The sequence below is a fragment of the Bos grunniens genome, chromosome 22 (genome assembly GCF_055505025.1).
Source record: "Bos grunniens cultivar Pamir isolate PY7600 chromosome 22, Bosgru_T2T1.0, whole genome shotgun sequence".
NCBI lineage: Eukaryota > Metazoa > Chordata > Mammalia > Artiodactyla > Bovidae > Bos > Bos grunniens.
This window is the reverse complement of record NC_141186.1, coordinates 8,238,695-8,258,503: the sequence shown is the minus strand read 5'-3', so window position 1 is coordinate 8,258,503 and position 19,809 is coordinate 8,238,695. Positions and strand designations below refer to the sequence as shown.

General features: G+C 41.0%; 1 long non-coding RNA gene across 8 annotated transcripts in view; it reads right to left on the bottom strand.

Moving 5' to 3' along the window:
• LOC147347997 (uncharacterized) overlaps window positions 1-19,809 on the bottom strand; it is a 66,404-nt gene that overhangs the window by 22,392 nt on the left and 24,203 nt on the right. For 2 of the 8 annotated variants that reach the window (XR_015150893.1, XR_015150890.1), the window contains exons 1-3: window positions 16,387-16,684; window positions 6,942-7,146; window positions 1,189-1,269 (exon numbers count right to left, since the gene is read on the bottom strand). This is a non-coding gene — a long non-coding RNA (uncharacterized LOC147347997). Of the gene's footprint in view, window positions 1-1,188; window positions 1,270-1,387; window positions 1,526-2,555; window positions 2,750-5,466; window positions 5,557-6,941; window positions 7,147-16,386; window positions 16,685-19,809 lie in introns of those variants that run through there. The other 6 variants (XR_015150892.1, XR_015150894.1, XR_015150891.1 and 3 more) reach the window with 5 other exon arrangements.

Sequence of the window (19,809 nt, the reverse complement as noted above, 5' to 3'; positions counted from 1 at the left end):
TCCTCAGGCTATTGTACTGCAAATTAGCTGGTTTAAAACAACATCTCTGGTGGCTCAGACGGTAAAGAATCTGCCTACAATGTAGGAGACTTGGGTTTGACCCCTGGGTCGGGAAGATCCCCTGGAGAAGGGAATGGCTACCACTCCAGTATTCTTGTCTGGGAAATCCCATAGACAGAGAAGCCTGGTCCAAGGGGTCTCAAAGAGACAGACACGACTGAGTGCCTAACACTTTCACTTTCACCTTATTGTCTAACAGTTAAGGAACTAGAAGTTGGAAATCAAGGTGTTGGCAGGGTCATGCTTTCTCCAAAGCTCCTAGGATTTTTCCTTGTCTCTTCAAGTTTCTGATAACCTGAGGTATTCCTTCTACCTCCATCCCCACACGGTGGTTCTTTCCCTGTGTGTGTGTGTCTCTATCTCCTCTTATAAGGACATGTCATATTGGATTAAGGGCTCACCCTACACCAATATGACCTCATCTTAATGAATTACTACCCTATTTCCAAATAAGGTCACATTCTGAGGTACTGAAGGTGAGGACAGCAACAGATCTTTTTGGGGAACACAATTCAACCCATAACTGCATTCTAGGCAGGAGGTTGAAGGATTACTCTCTGAGAAAACTGACCTAGTCAAGAGGAACAAACCTAAAGATCCTGACATTTGGTGAAGTACAAATCAAACATCCTTGTTCTTGCCTGATCACCCCCTAGTGATCTGATCCATACATACAAAGCTTCTAAAATATTTTTGTTATCCTCCTACTAAATAAACATTTAAGGACACATTCTATCGTGAAAGACAGAGATGAAAAAAAGGAAGTTCAGGTAAATAGAATATGCAGGAAGCATTAAAAAATCTGTAAAAACCTTTAGAGAAATAACAGAAGTTACATCTACGACACAAGAACAGATTTCTTAAAAGTACAGTAAGAGATTTAGAAAAAGTTCTTGGAAATAAAAATATAACAACCAGTATTTTAAAATTCAATACATAGTTTGGAAAATAAAATAGAGGAATTATCCTAGAAAGTAGAATCAAAATAAAAGATATTTGAAATAAAAGGAAAAAAGCATATGAAAATCAGTGAGTGCAACTAATCCAGAAAGTCTAATGTCTAACAAATAGTTCTGGAAAGAAAGACCAGATCAATAGAGGTGAGAATTTTTCAAATAAATAAGTTACCTTTTATCTTTGATGCTCTCTGCTGTGTTGTTCCATACCCCCAAGTCATTACATCAGTCATTGAGAGATGGTTATTGGAAGCTTACAATTAGCAATGAAAATAAAACAGAGGCAATATTGTAACAAATTCAATAAAGACTTTAAACTTAGTAACCTAAATACAACCACTAAGAATAAGTTATCTGTTCTAGGCACTTACCAACATCTCTTGTCTGACCTAGGCATAAATGTAAGCTTTTAAAAATGAGCAGTAACTGGAAATTTCAGAGCACCAAGGGACTAATAAACTAGTCAGATATTCTGCTACTCCTTTTTCTCCATGGCAGTGTATCTCAACCTTGTCTACACATTAGAATCACTAACAAAGCTTTTAAAATTCCAAACCCCAGCCACACCTCAGACCACGTAAATCAGAGTCTCTTCAAGTATGACCCAATCGTTGTATTGTTAAAACTCCTCGGGTGATTTCAATGTACTGCCAAGGCTGGGAACCATTGCTCTATAAAAATCGTCATGTCCAGCATTCAGATAATACCACATTGGTTTCAGTGTTTTTAAAATAACCTCAGCTTTCTACTTGTAAGATGTACAAGCAAAATTTGATCCTCTACCTTTTTTTAGAGATGGTGTTAGGGAAAGGGAGATTTTCCCTCTCCGCAAGTCACCTTCTTCAAAGAAATGGCTGCTCCAACCCCATATAAAACCTCTCTTTAAGATAATAAAAATGAGCAGGGATAATATCTAATTATAATTCTTTTACCCATGTGAGCTATGTTCTATAAACAAATCTCTTTCTGTTCTTTAACTGCTATATTAAACAAAAAGTTATTTTCATGTGCACAGCAAAGTAATTCAGTTATACATGTATCTATTCTTTTTTCAAATTCTTTCCCCATTTAGATTGTTATACAATATTGAGCAAGGTTCCCTGTGCTATACAGTAGCTCCTTGTTTGTCCATTTTGTTTTATTTCTTTTTGAGATTTTTTGATGTGGACCATTTTTTAAGTCTTTATTGAATTTGTTACAATATTGCCTCTGTTTTATGTTTTGGTTTTGGGCTTCGAGGCATGTGAGATCTTAGGTCCTTGACCAGACCAGGGATCAAACCTGCACCCCCTGCATTGACAATGGAGAGTCTTAACCACTGGATTACCAGGAAGTCCTGGTTATTTATTTTAAATATAGCAGTGTGTACATGTCAATCCCAAACTCCCTAACTGCCCCTCCCCCACCCCTGCCCTGGTAACCATAAATTCATTCCTCTCAGTCTGTGAGTTTATTTTGTAAATAAGTTCTTTTGTATCATTTTTTTTTAGATTCCCCATATAAGTGACGTCATGTGACATTTGTCTTTATCTGACTTACTTCACTCAGTATGATGATCTCTAGGTCCATTCATGTTGCTGTAATGGCATTATTTTATCTTTTTAATGGCTGAGTAATATTCCATTGTGTATATGTACTACATCTTCTTTATCCATTTCTGTCAATGGAAATTTAGGTTGCTTCCATATCTTGGCTATTGTAAACAGTGTTGCAGTGAACACTGGGAGTTAGCACTTAAAAAAAAGAACAGTTTTAATGAGATATAATTTACATACTGTGAAAGTCACCCATTTAAAGTGTACAGTTCAGTGGTTTGGGGTATATTTGCGGAGTTGTCATCACTACCAACTAATCTCAGAGCAATGTAGCTAATGGGTCGTGTTACAAACATAGGGGAAGAGTCCAAGACTAGAAAAACATCATTCAAAGTTGCAGTTTGAGTAACAAAATAGGAGTAAAGCAAGTTCTCGTCATAAAGCAAGCATATCCTTGCAGCAAAGTTCATGTCAAACCTTAGGCTTGGAGAGCTAGCAGAATGAACTGCTGGCAGCATTTATTTTATTAAATGACACTGTTGGACACAGAAAATAAATTGCCACCGTGTATGCATTCTCACAGATATTTAGCTCTTGAGTTGCTCAGAACTATGTAAGAGCAGGAGGGAAAAGTGCTCAAAGACTTCGTGTTCTGTTTATTATTGCAAGCCCATGTTCCAAGAGAACATTCTGTGTTTTAAGTCTGAGGCATCTCATCTTCACCTCTGACCTCCTCTGGGGCAGAGAGGAGTGACCGGCTCCTCTCACGTGCATATCAAAACCAGTCCTCTGCTATACAGTAGGTCCTTGTTGGTTTTCCATTTTAAATATAGCAGTGTGTACCTGTGCATCCCAAACTCCTTAACTATCCCTTCCCCCAGGGAACTCTGCTCAATGTTGTGTGGCAGCCTGGATGGGAGGGGTATTTGTGGGAGAATGGATATATGTATATCTATGGCTGAGTGCCTTTGCTATCCCTCTGAAACTATCACAGCATTGTTAATCAGCTATAATCCTATATAAAATCAAAAGTTTAATTTAAAAAAACCAATCCTGAAAAGTTGTGACAAGAGAGGGACTTTCCTTGTGGTCCAGTGGTTAAGACTCTGTGCTTCCAATGCAAGGGGCGAGGGTTTGATCCCTGGTCAGGGAAATAAGATCCCACATGCCACATGGCATGGCCAAGGGAAACATTTTTTTTAAATCTCTGAGAAAAGAGAGTTTGGTGTCTCCATTTCCAAGTGTTCTCCACGCAGTAGCCCTGGGAAGCAAGATAAGCAGGACGGTGTGGACTCGTAGATCTTTGGTCCTTGTTGATTTTCACAAGTTGTTGCTTTACCAGTGGGAGAAATTATAGGTGTGTGCAGTGTCCATGATACCTCGGAACTCACAGGTACAGTGTATTCCTTTTATTTAACATCTGTGCTCACCAAGGACCTTTTTTCTCCTTGTATACGAGGGCTTTCTGATTCTCCAGGAAGTCAAGTGTCTCTAAAAGTTTCTGCAATCTGTTGTTGTTGTTGTTCAGTCGCTAGGTCGTGTCCTACTCTTTGCAACCCCATGGACTGCAGCACGTCAGGCTTTCCTGGAGGCTTCGCCATCTCCTGGAGTTTGTTCAAACCCATGTCCATTGAGTCCGTGATGCCATCCAACTGTCTCATCTTCTGTCATCCCCTTCTCCTCCTGCCTTCAATCTTTTCCAGCATCAGGGTCTTTTCCAATGAGTCAGCTCTTCGCATCAGGTGGCCAAAGGATTGGAGCTTCACCTTCAGCATCAGTCTGTCCAATGAATATTCAAGGTTTATTTCCTTTGGTATTGACTGGTTTGATCTCCTGGCAGTCCAAGGGATTCTCAAGAGTCTTTGTCAGCACCACAGTTCAAAAGTATCAATTCTTCTGTACTCAGCTTTCTTTATGGTTCAAATTTCACATCCATACATGACTATTGGAAAAGCCATAGCTTTGACTATATGGACCTTTGTTGGCAAAGTGATGTCTCTGCTTTTCAATATGCTGTCTAAGTTTGTCATAGCTTTCCTTCCAAGGAGCAAGGGTTTTTTAATTTCATGGTTGCAATCACCATCTGCAGTGATTTTGGAGTGCGCCCCCCCAAAAAAAAAGAAAATCTGTCACTGTTTCCACTTTTTTCCCTCTATTTGCCATGAAGTGATGGGGCTGGATGCCATTATCTTTTTTTTTTAATATTGAGTTTCAAACCAGCTTTTTCACTCTCCTCTTCCACCCTCATCAAGAGTTCTTTAGTTCCTTTACACTTTCTGCCATTAGAGTGGTATCATCTGTATATCTGAGGTTGTTGACATTTCTCCCGGCAATCTTGATTCCTGCTTGTTATTCATTCAGCCTGGCATTTCGCATGATGTACTCTGCTTGTGAGTTAAATAAGCAGGATGACAATATTGTCACCCTGCAATCTATACTTGAGTGCTAAGGAATACTCAGGAGACATTAATGGTATGCTATTCCCTTCCCCTTTGTTGATTTCCCTGCTTCTTGCCCCATTCTCCAGTTTCCTACCTGATCCATGACCCAGAGCTTCGGAACCAGCTCTGAGCTTCTGAGTGTCCTAGGATAGGCTGCAATAAATTGGGGCATTAGAATTCCTCATCTAGGACTTCGTTCATGGCACAGTGGATGAGAATCCACCCGCCAATGCAGAACACATGGGTTTGATCCCTGGTCCAGGAAGATTACATATGCCATGGAGCAAGTAAGCCTGTGTGTGGCAACTACTGAGCCCACTCACTTTAGAGCCTTTGTTCATCAACAAGAGAAGCCACTGCAATAAGAAGCCCCCACAACACATCTAGAGAGTAGCCCCCACTTGCCACACCTAGAAAAAGCCCACTTGTAGCAACAAAGACCCAGCACAACCAAAAAGAAAAAGAATTCCTCACCAAGAAGTCTCCATGTTCTCATTTGAGGATGAAGTGAAAGGGATGAAATTGCTCCAAAGACACTGCCAATTTTTAACTTTATCTGAGCTCCTGGACAACAAGGAGAGTTGGGAAAGTCAACCACACCCGTACCTCCTCCTCACCCACCCTTTTGCATTCTGGGAAACAGGCTCACTGGAAAGAACCTTTTTTCTCCATATGACTTAGATAAGGCTGATGAAATACAGTAAGTAAATTAATTAATTAAATACAATCTATGCCCTTCCCAGATGATACAATTTTTTATCTTTTCCTGACGCTCCTTCTAAATGTTATGCCCAACAGATCTTCCAAGTGTCCAACTGGCTCTTGACTACAACTTATGCTATTAATGCTTCCACGGGGTTTTGCTCATTATAATGAAATTAGCATAGAGGGCAGCCCTTAGCATGCACTTATAAGGTTATGCAGTCTGTTCTCAGTCAAGCTCTCTGTTCCCCTTGGTACAATCTCAGCTCTGTCTCACTTTACTTTTTTAACTAAAAAAGTGCAGAAACTGAACTACCTCTTCCTCATTATCAGTGCCTGTGCCCTTGCTGATCAAAATGTGTTTATCTTATTCTACTGATTCAATGCACTCTTTTTTTCCCCCCACTAAGTTATTCACAAAAAAATTTTCACCAAGCATGTATCACCATATGAATATATGCCTTCCTTTCAAATCCTCTGTTAACTACAATTTACATCCTTCATAGCTATCCCACTTGTGATATACTAAATATCCTAAATCCAATGCAGTAAATTCCCCTTTAATGATAATGTTACCTAATATTTACAATAATATTGAGAGCCTGGAAAATGTACTCTCATACCAGGAAAATGTGCTTTCCTATCAGCTGATGACACACCAGCTCTATAGGAAGGAAGAAAGGATATGCAAATAAAGAAGTTAGACTGAATGTCACTCCACACACTGCTTTAATCATGTCTTTGTGGGGAAGAATATGCTCCCTGACCTTGATTTTATACTGAAGGAAATTGCAAAAATAAAAACTGTAATCACAGAGATCGGGATTGGGGAGGAAGGGGACATAGAGCCTCATGCCAGCCAGGCTGCAGACATCCAAGGCGAGGACGGGTGCTCCCAGCTGCTCAGGGTCTATCAGCAAACGGAGAACCTCACACTGGTCTCCTGTTGCTGAAGCAAACTTGATTTTGTTTCGTTTTTAGAGCTTCAGCTAAACAGCGTATATTTTGCAATGGGCCCATTGGGCTTCCCAGGTGGCTCAGTGGCAAAGAATCCGCCTGATAACGCAGGAGACGTGGGTTCGATCCCTGGGTCGGGAAGATCTCCTGGAGAAGGAAATGGCAACCCATTCCAGTATTCTCACCTGGAGAATTCCATGGGCAGAGGAGCCTGGCGGGCTGCAAAGAGTAGGGTCGCAAAGAGTCAGACGTGACTTAATGACTGAGTATGTGCTGTTGGTGCTACTTACCTGCCTAACTACATACACGGTCAGAGGACCCTAACCAGTTGGACCAGTCTTGGCCTAGTTGCTCAGGGCAGTGACGTCCTAGCCTGAGTCAGGCTCACTGGCAAGTAGTCCCAGGGCTTGAGATGCAGGCAGCAGAAAGATAGAAGGCCAACTGCGGTGGATCCAGACATGTGCCGGTGCTGACAGCTGCCTCAGAAAGCAGATCCTGCAATACGGAACAGACCAGAAGGGCTATAAGAAGGACTATCTGATGACTCATAATATGTGTTTGGAGATTTTTTCCCTGTAATCTTTTATATCAAAATAATTTCAAACTTACAGAAAAGTTTCAGTCAAAAAGAAAAAGCAAGAGAGAAAAAAAGGGTACAAAGGACTCCCATACATGCTTCATCTCAGTCCCACTTTTGTTAACCTTAGGCCACTTTTACTTTTTAGCTTCTCTTATCATTATTATTAATTTTTTGGACATGTGGGATCTAGTTCCCTGATCGGGGATTAAATCCACACCACCTGCTTTGAAAGTTCAGAGGCTTAAACACGGGATCACCAGGGAAATCCCATCTCATATTATTATTTTCCCAAACCATTTGAGAGTAATTTGTTTACGTAATGCCCCTGTGCCTCTAAACACTTCCCACTTCTCATGAAGGCAAAGAAGCATATCTTCTCTCAGGTCTCTTTCACCGAAGAAAAAAAAAATCTACTTATACGATTATCTTTTCATGAGCGTTAACTTCACAAACAGTGAAACAAAAGATTATAAGAATCTAAGAGTAAGTGTTCTCTTCAATTTTATATTTTCTGTCTAGCGGTCATGTATTAATACAACATTATGTAGTATTTTAAGCTGTTTTTCGCTTATGTTTAAATCTTTAGGCCAAACACTGCATTAAATTGGCTTTAGGAAAAGTCTGAAATATTAGAGGGAAGTCAGGAAAATGTGTCAAATACATGATTTTTAAACTTTTCAGACTTAATTTTAGAGCATTTTTATTGGCTTGTGACTTTTAATTTTGTTATGATTTCTAGCTTACAGGGAAGTTTCAAGACGAGTACAAAGATTGTTTACGTACTCTTCACCCGGTTTGTTTTCATTCTCCTGCATTAGATTTCTCATTATCTCCCTCTGCATAAAAAAAAAGTACACTTTTTCACGTATACATGTACAACATGCGCTATAGTTTAACAAAAAAGGAGAGAAACCTGAAAATATCAGGCCTTTCATTTCTAAATATTTCAGTGTATATTTCCAAAGTACAAGGACATCTTAATGATCAAAATCAAGAAGTGAAACACTGATGCAATGCTATTAGCTAATCCGTAGTAAAATTCATGCGTAGTCCCAGTATTGACTTTATAGCTGTGTCCCCCCAGTCCAGGGTCCAGTCCAGGATTATGCATTGCCTTTAACTGTCGTGTCTCTTCAGTCTCCTTTAATTTGGAACAGATCAATGACCCTTCTTAAAAGGCTTGAAAAAACTATTTTATCTAATGTGCTAGCTTCATGAAAGAGATTCAAAATTGTGACCAGCTTTAAGTGTCAATGTGGGTATAATTTGTGCTGGTCATTGTGCTATATTCTTATTGGGGATGGAACTGTATCCAAAGAACTTTCTCCTCCATGTTGGTATTAATCAAAAGTTGTTATAATTTGTAGCTGTTTTTCGCCACTTAATTGGTGTTGATTGGAAATGTTCTGAAAAAAGCTTGTTTTTTTTTTTTTTTTTTTGCCACATAATATAAATATAGTAATAAAAATAATGTAATAGTTGGAAGAAACTTAAATATGACAAAACTGCAAGAGGCAAAGTAGTTGTCTGAGGAGGCTTTACAGATAGCTGAGGAGAGACAAAGCAAAAGGCAAGGGAGAAAGGGAAAGATAAACACAACTGAATGCGGAGTCCCAGAGAAGATCAGGGAGGGATAAGAAAACAATGCAAAGAAATCGGGGAAACAACAGAATGGGAAAGACTAGAGATTGCTTCAAGAAAACTGGAGAGATCAAGGGAACTTTTCATGCAAAGATGGGCTCAATAAAGGACAGAAATGGTCTGAACCTAACAGAAGCAGAAGAGGTTACGAAGTGATGGCAAGAATACACAGAACTATACCAAAAATGTCTTAATGACCTGGATAACCACAGTGGCATGGTCACTCACCTAGAGCCAGACATCCTGGAGTGTGAAGTCAAGTGGAACTTAGGAAGCAAAACCAAAACTAGTGGAGGTGATAGAATTCCAGCTGAGCTATTTCAAATCCTAAAAGCTGATGCTGTTAAAGTGCTGCACTATAAATGCCAGCAAATTTGGAAATCTCAGCAGTGTCCACAGGACTGGAAAAGGTCAGTTTTTGCTCCAATACCAAAGAAGGGCAATGCCAAAGAATGAGAATGTTCAAACTACCACATGATTGTGCCTAATCCACATGCTAACAAGGTAATGCTCAAAATCCTTCAAGCTAGGCTTCAGCAGAACATGAATGGAGAACTTCCAGATGTACAAGCTGGATTTAGAAGAGGTAGAGGAACCAGAGATCAAATTGCTAACATTCACTGGATCATAGAAAAAGCAAGGGAATTCCAGAAAAACATCTACTTCTGGTTCATTGACTGTGATAAAACCTTTAACTGTTTGGATCACAACAAACTGGAAAATTCTTAAAGAAATGGGAATACCAGACCACCTTTCCTGTCTCCTGAGAGATCTGTATGTAGGTCAAGAAACAACAGATAGAACTGGACATGAAACAAGTCACTGGCTCAAAACTGAGAAAGGAGTACGTCCAGGCTATATATCGTCACCCTGCTTATTTAACTTATATGCAGAGTACATCATGCGAAATGCCAGGCTGGATGAGTCACAAGCTGGAATCAAGATTGCCAGAAGAAATATCAATGACCTCAGATATGCAGATAATACCATTCTAATGGCAGAAACTGAAAGGAACTAAAGAACCTCTTGATGAGGGTTAAAGAGGAGAGTGAAAAAACCAGTTCAAAATTCAACATTCAAAAAACTAAGATCATGGCATCTGGTCCCCTCACTTCATGGCAAATAGAATAGGGGAAAAAGGACAGATTTTATTTTCCTGGGCTCTAAAATTTCCTGCAGACAATGACTGCCTCTATGAAATTACAAAACCCTTACTCCTTGGAAGGAAAGTTATCACAAACCTAGACAGAATATTGAAAAGCAGAGACATTTTACTTCGTCGACAAAGGTCCATTTAGTCAAAGGACTATGGTTTTTCCAGTAGTCATGTACAAATGTGAGAGTTGGACCATAAGAAGGTTAAGTACCAAAGAATTGATGATTTTGAATTGTGCTGGAGAAGACTCTTGAGAGTCCCTTGGACTGCAAGATGAAACCAGTCAATCCTGAAATTAGTTCTGAATATTCATTGGAAGGACTGATGCTGAAACTGAAACTCTAGTACTTTGGCCACCTGATGCAAAGAACTGACTCATTGGGAAAGACCCTGATGCTGGGAAAGATTGAAGGCAGGAGGAGAAGGGGATGACAGAGGATGAGATGGTTGGATACCATCACTGACTCAGTGGACATGAATTTGAGCAAACTCCAGGAGATAGTGGAGGACAGGAAAGCCTGGCATACTGCAGTCCATGGGGTCACAAAGAGTCAGATATAACTTAGTGACCGAACAATAACAACAAAAATACAACTAGTATGTATGTTTTCAAATACATACTTTAAAAAGATCAGCTGCTGCTGCTGCTAAGTCGCTTCAGTTGTGTCCGACTCTGTGCGACCCCATAGACAGCAGCCCACCAGGTTACCCCGTCCCTGGGATTCTCCAGGCAAGAATACTGGAGTGGGTTGCCATTTCCTTATCCAATGCATGAAAGTGAAAAGTGAAAGTGAAGTCGCTCAGTTGTGTCCAACTCTTAATGACCTCATGGACTGCAGCCTACCAGGCTCCTCCGTCCATGGGATTTTCCAGGCAAGAGTACTGGAGTGGTGTGCCATTGCAACAAGATGTATATGAGAAAAATTATAAATCTCTGATAAAAGAAATTTAAAAAGAACTAAATAAACGTAGAGATATTTCACGTTCATCAATAGGAAGATTCAAATTGTCAAGATGTTTATTTTTGTTCAGTCACTTAGTCGTGTCCAACTCTTTGTGACCCTATCGACTGCAGCATGCCATATGTTAGATCAGCCCAATTTGATCTGTGGGTTCAACACAGTCTCAATCAAAATCTCAGCAAATTATTTTGTGGATATCAATTAAGTGATTCTGAAGTTTATATAAAGAAGCAAAATGACCAACACAATATTAAAGGAAAAGCACGGGGTCAGAGGACTGCATTGTGAAAGAATAGATGAACAGATCAGTGGAATAGAATTGAGAGTCCAAAGATAGATCCATATAAATAGAGTCAGCTAATCTTTGACAAAAGAACAAAGATAATGCAATGGAGAAAATATCATCTTTTTCAACAAACGGTGCCAAGCAGCGAGGTATCCATATGCAAAAAAAGAAAAATTTCCAGACACAGAACTTAGAACTGTGACAAAAATAATAAATCAAAATGGATCATAGAACTCAATGTAAAATGCAAAACTATTGATGTAAAACTCCTAGAAGGTAACATGGGAGAAAATCTGGGTGACCTCAAGCATGGTGATGACTTTTTTAGAAGCAATACCAAAGACACAATCCATGAAGGAAATACTTGATAAATTGGACCTCATTAAAATTAAAAACTCTGCTCTGCTCTGTGGAAGAAACTGCCAAGAGAATGAGAAGACAAGCCACAGACTGGGAGAAAATACTTGGAAAAGACATGTCTGATAGAGGACTCTTATGCAAAATACACAAAAATTTCTTAAGATGCAATAATAAGGAAACAACCTGATTTTAAAATAAGCCAAAGATTGGAATAGAAAGCTCACCAGATACCTCACAGATGGCAAATAAGCATACAAGAAGATGTTCCACATTGTATGTCATTAAGGAAATGCAGATTAAAATAAGTGTGAGCTAACACTGCACACCTAAAACCCAAAACACGGACAACACTAAAAGCTTGTGAGGATGTGGGGCAACAGGAACTATTGCTATGAACTATAGCAACATTTGAACTATCAACAATGAACTATCATTCATCGATAGTGGGGTTGCAAAATGGTACAATCTCTTTTGAAGACAGCCTGGAGACTTCTTATGAAACTAAATACACTGTTACAAAATGATCCAGCTTGGTATTTACCCAAATGAGTTGAAAACTTATCTCTACCCAAAACCCTACACACAGGTCTTTAAAGCAACTTTATTCATAATTGCCAAAACTTGTAAGCAATCAAGATGTCCTTCTGTAGGTGAGTGGATAATAAACTATGGTATATCCAGACAGTGGCTACTACTCAGCACTAAGAAGAAATGAGCTATCAAGCTATGAAAGGACATGGAAGACCCTTAAATGCATGTTACCAAGGGAAAGAAGGCAATTTGAAAAGGCTGTATGATTCCAACATTCTGGAAAAGCAAGAACAATGGGGACAGAAAAATATCAGTGGTTGCCAAGGGTTGGGGCAAGGGAGAGACGATAGAGCACACAGGTTTTTAGGGCAGTGAATCTTCTGTACTATATTATAATGGTAGATACATGTCATTATGCACGTGTGCTTACTAAGTCATTTCAGTCGTGTCCGACTCTTGGCGACCCCATGTATTGTAGCCCACCAGTCTTCTCTGTCCATGGGATTTTCCAGGCAAGAATACTGGAGTGAGTTGCCATGCCCTCCTCCAGGGAGTCTTCCCAACCCAGGGATTGAACCCACGTCTCTTATGTCTCCTGCATTAGCAGGCAGATTCTTTAGCACTAGGGCCACCTGGGAAGCCCACATGCCACTGTACATTTGTCCAAACTCATAGAATACTCAACACCAAGAGTAAATCCCAGCATAAACTGTGGTGTAAGAGGTGTTGATGTAGATTCATAGATGGTAACAAACGTACAACTCTGGTGGGTGGGGAAGGTTGATAGTAGGGAGGGTTGTGTGTATGTGGAGGCCAGGGATACATGGAAAATCTTTGTACCTTCTACTCAGTTTTGCTGTGAACCAACCAGTCCATTCTGAAGGAGCTCAGCCCTGGGATTTCTTTGGAAGGAATGATGCTAAAGCTGAAACTCCAGTACTTTGGCCACCTCATGCGAAGAGTTGACTCATCGGAAAAGACTCTGATGCTGGGAGGGATTGGGGGCAGGAAGAGAAGGGGACGACAGAGGATGAGATGGCTGGATGGCATCACTGACTCAATGGACATGAGTCTGAGTGAACTCCGGGAGTTGGTGATGGACAGTGAGGCCTGGCATGCTGCGATTCATGGGGTCACGAAGAGTCGGACATGACTGAGCGACTGAACTGAACTGAACTGAACACTGCTCTAAAACTTGTTTATCTAAAAGGGAAAACAAAGGACTACTCTAGCGGTCCAGTGGTTAGGACCCAGCGCTCTCACTGCCAGACCCCAGGTTCAGTTCCTGGTCGGGGAACTGAGATCCCTCAAGCTGCACCTCAGGCAAAAAAAAAAAAAAGCAACAACTGTAACTGAGATTCCCTACAGAAACATCTTTCCTGTTGAGGGGAGAAGCACCTTTCCTGTTCTCATTGGTCTTTTTAAGGAGGGATCATCTGAATACATTTCTGTATGTCATTTTTAAAGCCAGTTTTCAAGTGGCTTGCTTAAGTAGCACACCTCAGGGATATATTCACTCTCTTCACTAGCTCTCACACAGCTGACATATTATAACCTTTAACACTGAGGATGCAGTTTCTCAAGATGATCAAACTGAGGAGATTGACCCCTGAGCATTTCAGCCTTTCTCAGCAATGGATGACTTTCAGTGCAGATCATGGACATAAACAGATGGCGTAGTGTGGTTATAAACAACATCTCAACAGGATTGTACCTGAACATGAAGAAATCCAAGACAAAAACCAAGAAGTAAATTAGGAATCCTTTCTTTCTTTCTTTCTTTTTTTTTGGCCACACTGTGTGGTTTGGCTTGTGGGATCTTAGTTCCCCACAGTGTTAGCTGCTCAGTTGTGTCTGACTCTTTGTGACCCCATGGACTGTAGCTCACCAAGCCCTTCAGTCCATGAAATTCTCCATGCAAGAATACTGGAGTGGGTTGCCATGCCCTTCTCAAGGGGATCTTCCCAACCCAGGGATCAAACTCGGGTCTCCCAGGGACTGAACCCTCGTCCCTTGCATTGCAAGCAGATTCTTTACCATCTGAGCCACCAGGGAGGGATCAAACCCAGGCCCCAGCAGTGAAAGCGCTGAGTCCTAACCACCAAATCGCCAGGAAATTCCCAGGAATTCATTTTTTTTCTGTCTCTCAAGTTGAAATATTTGCCTTTTTAGTTTTGGGTATATGTTCATTGACTTTGCATAATGCTGGGAATGATATCAGTTAAAAAAAAAAAAAAAAGCTGCTCTAATTTCAAGATTCCCCTTCAATCACAATGTTTAGCAGCAGCTGACGGTGATACCCGGAGAAGGCCATGGCACCCCACTCCAGTACTCTTGCCTGGAAAATCCCATGGACGGAGGAGCCTGGTGGGCTGCAGTCCATGGGGTCACTAAGAGTCGGACGCGACTGAGCGACTTCATTTTCACTTTTCACTTTTATGCATTGGAGAAGGAAATGGCAACCCACTCCAGTGTTCTTGCCTGGAGAATCCCGGGGACGGGGGAGCCTGGTGGGCTGCCGTCTATGGGGTCGCACAGAGTTGGACACGACTGAAGCGACTTAGCAGCAGCAGCAGCAGCATGTGATACCCAACACACAGTGCCCATCCCAGGGACCTGGAGCAAAGCTTGGGTCATTTCCTTTAGCAGAGGTAACATTAGAAAATAAACCGAAACACAAAAGAAAAGCCTGACTGGACATAAAACTTGATCTGCAGTTCAAGCTGTATAGAAATTACTTTATCTGTCATCTGCTTCATGGATACCCACCTTTATAACTATTCATTATGAACATTATAAAATTCACCTTATAAGCACGAACGAAGTTGAAAATCTGTTAAGGAAAAAAACATTAGATTGCTTAGAAAAAAGGCAACGAATGCAAATAAGTTATTATCTTTCCAAAGAGTAAGAGAGAATAGCTATAATTCACTTAACAACTTAGTTTAATGAATGGGGTAGATTTAACATGGTAATTGTATTATTAAATCGGCTCCTGAGAATTTTCTAAGCATTTTACATATATATCCTTTGTCATTTAACTCTTATGAAAACCCTGTAAGTTTCGACTATTATCAACATGCTTCTGTAGGTGAGTAAATTGAAGCACAGAGAAGAAAAGCCACATAACTAATAGACCAGGGAAAGGACATTCAAAACTCTCACTGTCCTACCTGAAGACAACTGAAGTCGCACATTTCTCTCCCAGATCGTTTCCCTGGCAATGAGGGAATGCTGGGGAATTAAGACCTTAAGAGGGAGACTTCTCTGGTGGTCCAGTGGCTAAGACGCCGTACTCCTAATGCAGGGGCTTGGGTTCGATCTCTGGTTAGTGAACTAGATTCCACATGCTACAACTAAAGATCCCTCATGCTGCAATGAAGATCAAAGATCCTGCGTTCCCCAACGAAGATCTGGTGCAGCCAAATTAAGAAAAACAAACAAATAAACAACCCAAAAGCAACCTTCAACCAAAAAGGTTCAGGAATTGGTCAATAAATATCCCATTTTCCTTGCCTCTCTGTGAGACGATTCTAAGTATTCTGCACAAGGATAGAGCCCTGACTGCCCACTGTAGTAACTCATTCATTAACGTCTCCTTTCCTGGCTCTCTCTCCTTCCCAGTCTCACTTTTCAACTCTCCCATCATCCTTGCAGGGATCACTTCCTGAATCAACCACCTTCCTCCCCCACTGGTCCCAACCTCTGCATATCTATGCACTCTTAAGAGCTGGTTGTCACCATAGCTCCTCTTGGGAGGGTACACATTCATTTTACTGATTTGGCCGAAACTTGAAATCTGTCATGGTGACTATATATTTATCTTATTCCCCAAGTCTGCAACTTTTCAGGCAGTTATGACACAGAGGGGATTTAAATGAACCCATTTTTGAGATTCCCTGTTTCACTGTGAAGCTTTTCAGAGAGCACCCGATGCAGTCAGCAGCTTTGGCCCAGTCATTGCAAGCTGCTGCTGGGGAACAAAAATATTTAACAGAAGCCTGGACTGGGAACTTCTCGGGTTCTGATTCTGCCTTATTCCGTATTCTCATACAACTTATGTAACTTCTCCCATATTATGATTGGATATTATTTTATAAAAGCACTTTGTAAAGATTGAAGGGCTTTTAGCTTCCTCGGTGCAGTTCAGTTATCAGAAGGATCTAGAGAAGATTGGCTTGGTCATATTCCATGCCTCCAGGAAAAGGAAATCCAGTACCTCGGTCAAGACCGCTGCAATTCCCTGTGGAGTTCTGGTCTCTTGGCCTGGCTGTTGTGAGCTGCCGACACTGAACCCTTGCTCTCCATCGTGCAGTTCCAGATTGTTCTTTCATCTCTCCTCTTTGATCCATCTCTTCGTTTCTATACCAGAAGCAGCTCCTATTTACCCAAGGTTTGGAACTGTCTACAACGACCGCTTAGCGGAACAGAGCCACACAGCATCTTAAAATCAAACATCAGGCACTCTGGTTCCCAGCAGTCTTTTGGCTACATCTGTTGTTTCTGCCTTACTCCTCTCTCCTCTGTGCTTGCCCTCCCAGAAGAAAAAAAAAAAAACATAAAAAACAAATTCTTTCCATTTCCTCTGTAGAGTAATTTGACCTCAAGTCCCTACTTTCCACCCAAAGTGGCTGGGAGCCTTCCTCCAGGACTTTTATGGTTTCCTTTTTTAGATATAAATCTTTGGACTATCTGGTATTTGCTTGTGTTTAAGAATAATTAAAATTCTTTTTATTGTGTTATATAAACAAATACAAGGAGGTACAATATAGTTTAGCAAACAGATGAGGAAAAAAAAAAATCAATGAACCAGAAAAAAAAAACCCAGGATGAACAGGAACATAATGTTCAAAATGAACCAAAGATGCCCTCTATGACCTGTGTTCCCAGGTGCAATGAACACAGAGATACACTGCTCAGAACCCCTCAGAAACTCCTCGGGTTATACCAGCAAGCTTCTTCAAAGAATTGCCCCTGGGCTATTGGAGCCACCTCCATCTGGAAGGTTCGAGATGCCTGAGAGTGCCCATTCCCCAAGGTGGCTGGCAGGCAGCCCCTGACTAGTGAGGGTGGACGAAGCCCAGCTCCCTAAACCTCAAGACTGCAGGAACTCAAGGTACAGTTTATGCTCCAGAGCTCCCTACATGCTCAGAGCATGTCCAAGAATTCATCAAAAATTGCACCCTTTTCTTGTCTGCCTCCCCTTCACTGTCCTGCTTCCCTTACTCCCTTATTAACCTGTGCCAGGAGAACTTCAACTTGAATCTGTGGTTCAGTTGGCTTCTGGAAGAACCCAATCTAAGATGCTAGGTATTCTATTTTATTGCAGAGACACCCTGGGAATTCATTCTTTCATATATATACAGTGAATACCTTTTATATATTTGATGCTGTTATGAAAAAAATGCTTAAAGTGAGAAGCCAGACAGAGAAAGACAAATACTGTATGATATCACTTATATCTTAAATCTAAAAAAATACTGTTGCTGCGTTGCTTCAGTCGTGTCTGATTCTGTGCGACCCCATAGACGGCAGCCCACCAGGCTCCCCCGTCCCTGGGATTCTCCAGGCAAGAACACTGGAGTGGGTTGCCATTTCCTTCTCCAATGCATGAAAGTGGAAAGTGAAAGTGAAGTCGCTCATTCGTGTCTGACTCTTAGCCACCCCGTGGACTGCAGCCCACCCGGCTCCTCCATCCATGGGATTTTCCAGGCAACAGTACTGGAGTGGGGTGCCATTGCCTTCTCCAAAATACTACAAACTGGTAAATGTGGCAAAAAAGCAGACTCATAGAGAACAAGCTGGTAATGGGGAGAGGTGGGTATATAGGGGTGAAGGATTAAGAGGTACAAACTATTATGTATAAAGTAAGATACAAGGATATATTGTACAACACAGGGAATATAGCCAACATTTTACAATTACTGTAAATGGAGTATAACCTTTACAATTATGAATCACTATATACCTGTACACCTGTAACATATAATATTGTACATCAACTATACTTCAATAAAAGAATAAAAAGAATAAATAAAATAAAGAGAATAATTTTTTAAAGAAACAATTATGATGATATATATAATACAGTCCAGACCTGCATAGAAAGTAAAAACTAATTAGTGAGGTGAGACATGGAGAGACAGAAGCATAAGATGAGGTCAATTGCTTTTTTATTCATGCAGAAAATATCAAATATCCTCCATATATGGGCTTCCCAGGTGACACAAATGGTAAAGAACCTATCTGCTAATGCAGGAGATATAAGAGACATGAATTCAATCCCTGGGTTGGGAAGAACCTCTAGAGGAAGGCATGGCAACCTACTCCAGTATTCTTGCCTGGAGAATCCCATGGACAAAGGAGCCTGGTGGGCTGCAGTCCAAGGGGTCACAAAGAGTCGAACATGACTGAGATGGCTTAGGACACACACACACACACACACACACACCCTCTATGTATACATGATGGAATCTGAGAGAGATCGAAAAGGAGCGCTCACAGCTTCATGGTTTCATATGCTGGGATTTGGAGGACACATAAGATTTCCAAACAAAAAGTTGGAAGCAGAGAGCATATAAACTGGGGAGAAACAGTATGGGAAGTTGAGCATGTGAGGTTGACAAGGTACAGCGAGCCACAGTGTTAAGAGAACCCCTGAGAGGATCCTTTGTCTTCTCAAAGACTGAATCCCTGCCATTGTAACTTCCTTCATTCTGCCACTCTATTCTATGGGCATATGGTAGGATGCAGGTCAGTGACCTCTGTGCTTCTGTGCTTTGTAGATACAAATCTTAGGCAACATGTTCAGATATGCAAAGATATTACATTCATTCTTTTTATATTTATTTATTTATTTACTTTTTGGCCACACCGCATGGCCTGTGGGTTCTCATTTCCTGGACAGGGATCGAACCTGGGCCCCCCTGCAGTGAAAACGCAGAGTCTCAATCACTGGACTGACAGGGAAATCCCTACATTTTTTTTTTCCCTGTATGATTTCCCTTATAATTGTTCTTGTAAGCCTCTGTTCCACTTGGAGTGGTGGAAATTTAATCTTGGTCAAATTGTGTGGTCCCTGCTACCCTTTTCTCCTTAAGTTTTCATCCAAATTCCTGCCTTCTGGAGAATTTGGTAGGATCCCTAATCTTCCTCATCACCTAGGCATCTGATACTTGGCTTATCAGACATGAGCAGTTCACTGCTGAGTTGTCCTTCGTTCCTACCCTCAAGACACCTCTATAGCTCACTGCTCTTTCTGCTCCTCCCATGCAACATTGGAACACGTAGACTGGCGGGTCTGGGAGGTGGGTCCCTGGGATCTGCCCAGGGGTGAGCAAGGTGCAAGGTCTCATTTCTACTTGTTTATTTATTTTTTGGCTGTATCGAGCGACATGTGGGATCTTAGTTTCCAGATCCGGGATTGAACCCGGACCCTCTGCATTGGAAGCACAAAGTCTTATTCACTGGACCATCAGGGAAGTCCCACTATCTCATAAATTTATAATGAGAGTTAAATGAGCTAATATTTGTAAAGTGCTTAGAATAGTGTCTGGCTCTTGATAAATGCTGTCTGGGTGTTTGCTATATGAAGCACTTTATATATGTTGACTGTTTAATATTTAGTATGTCCTTTCCCTTT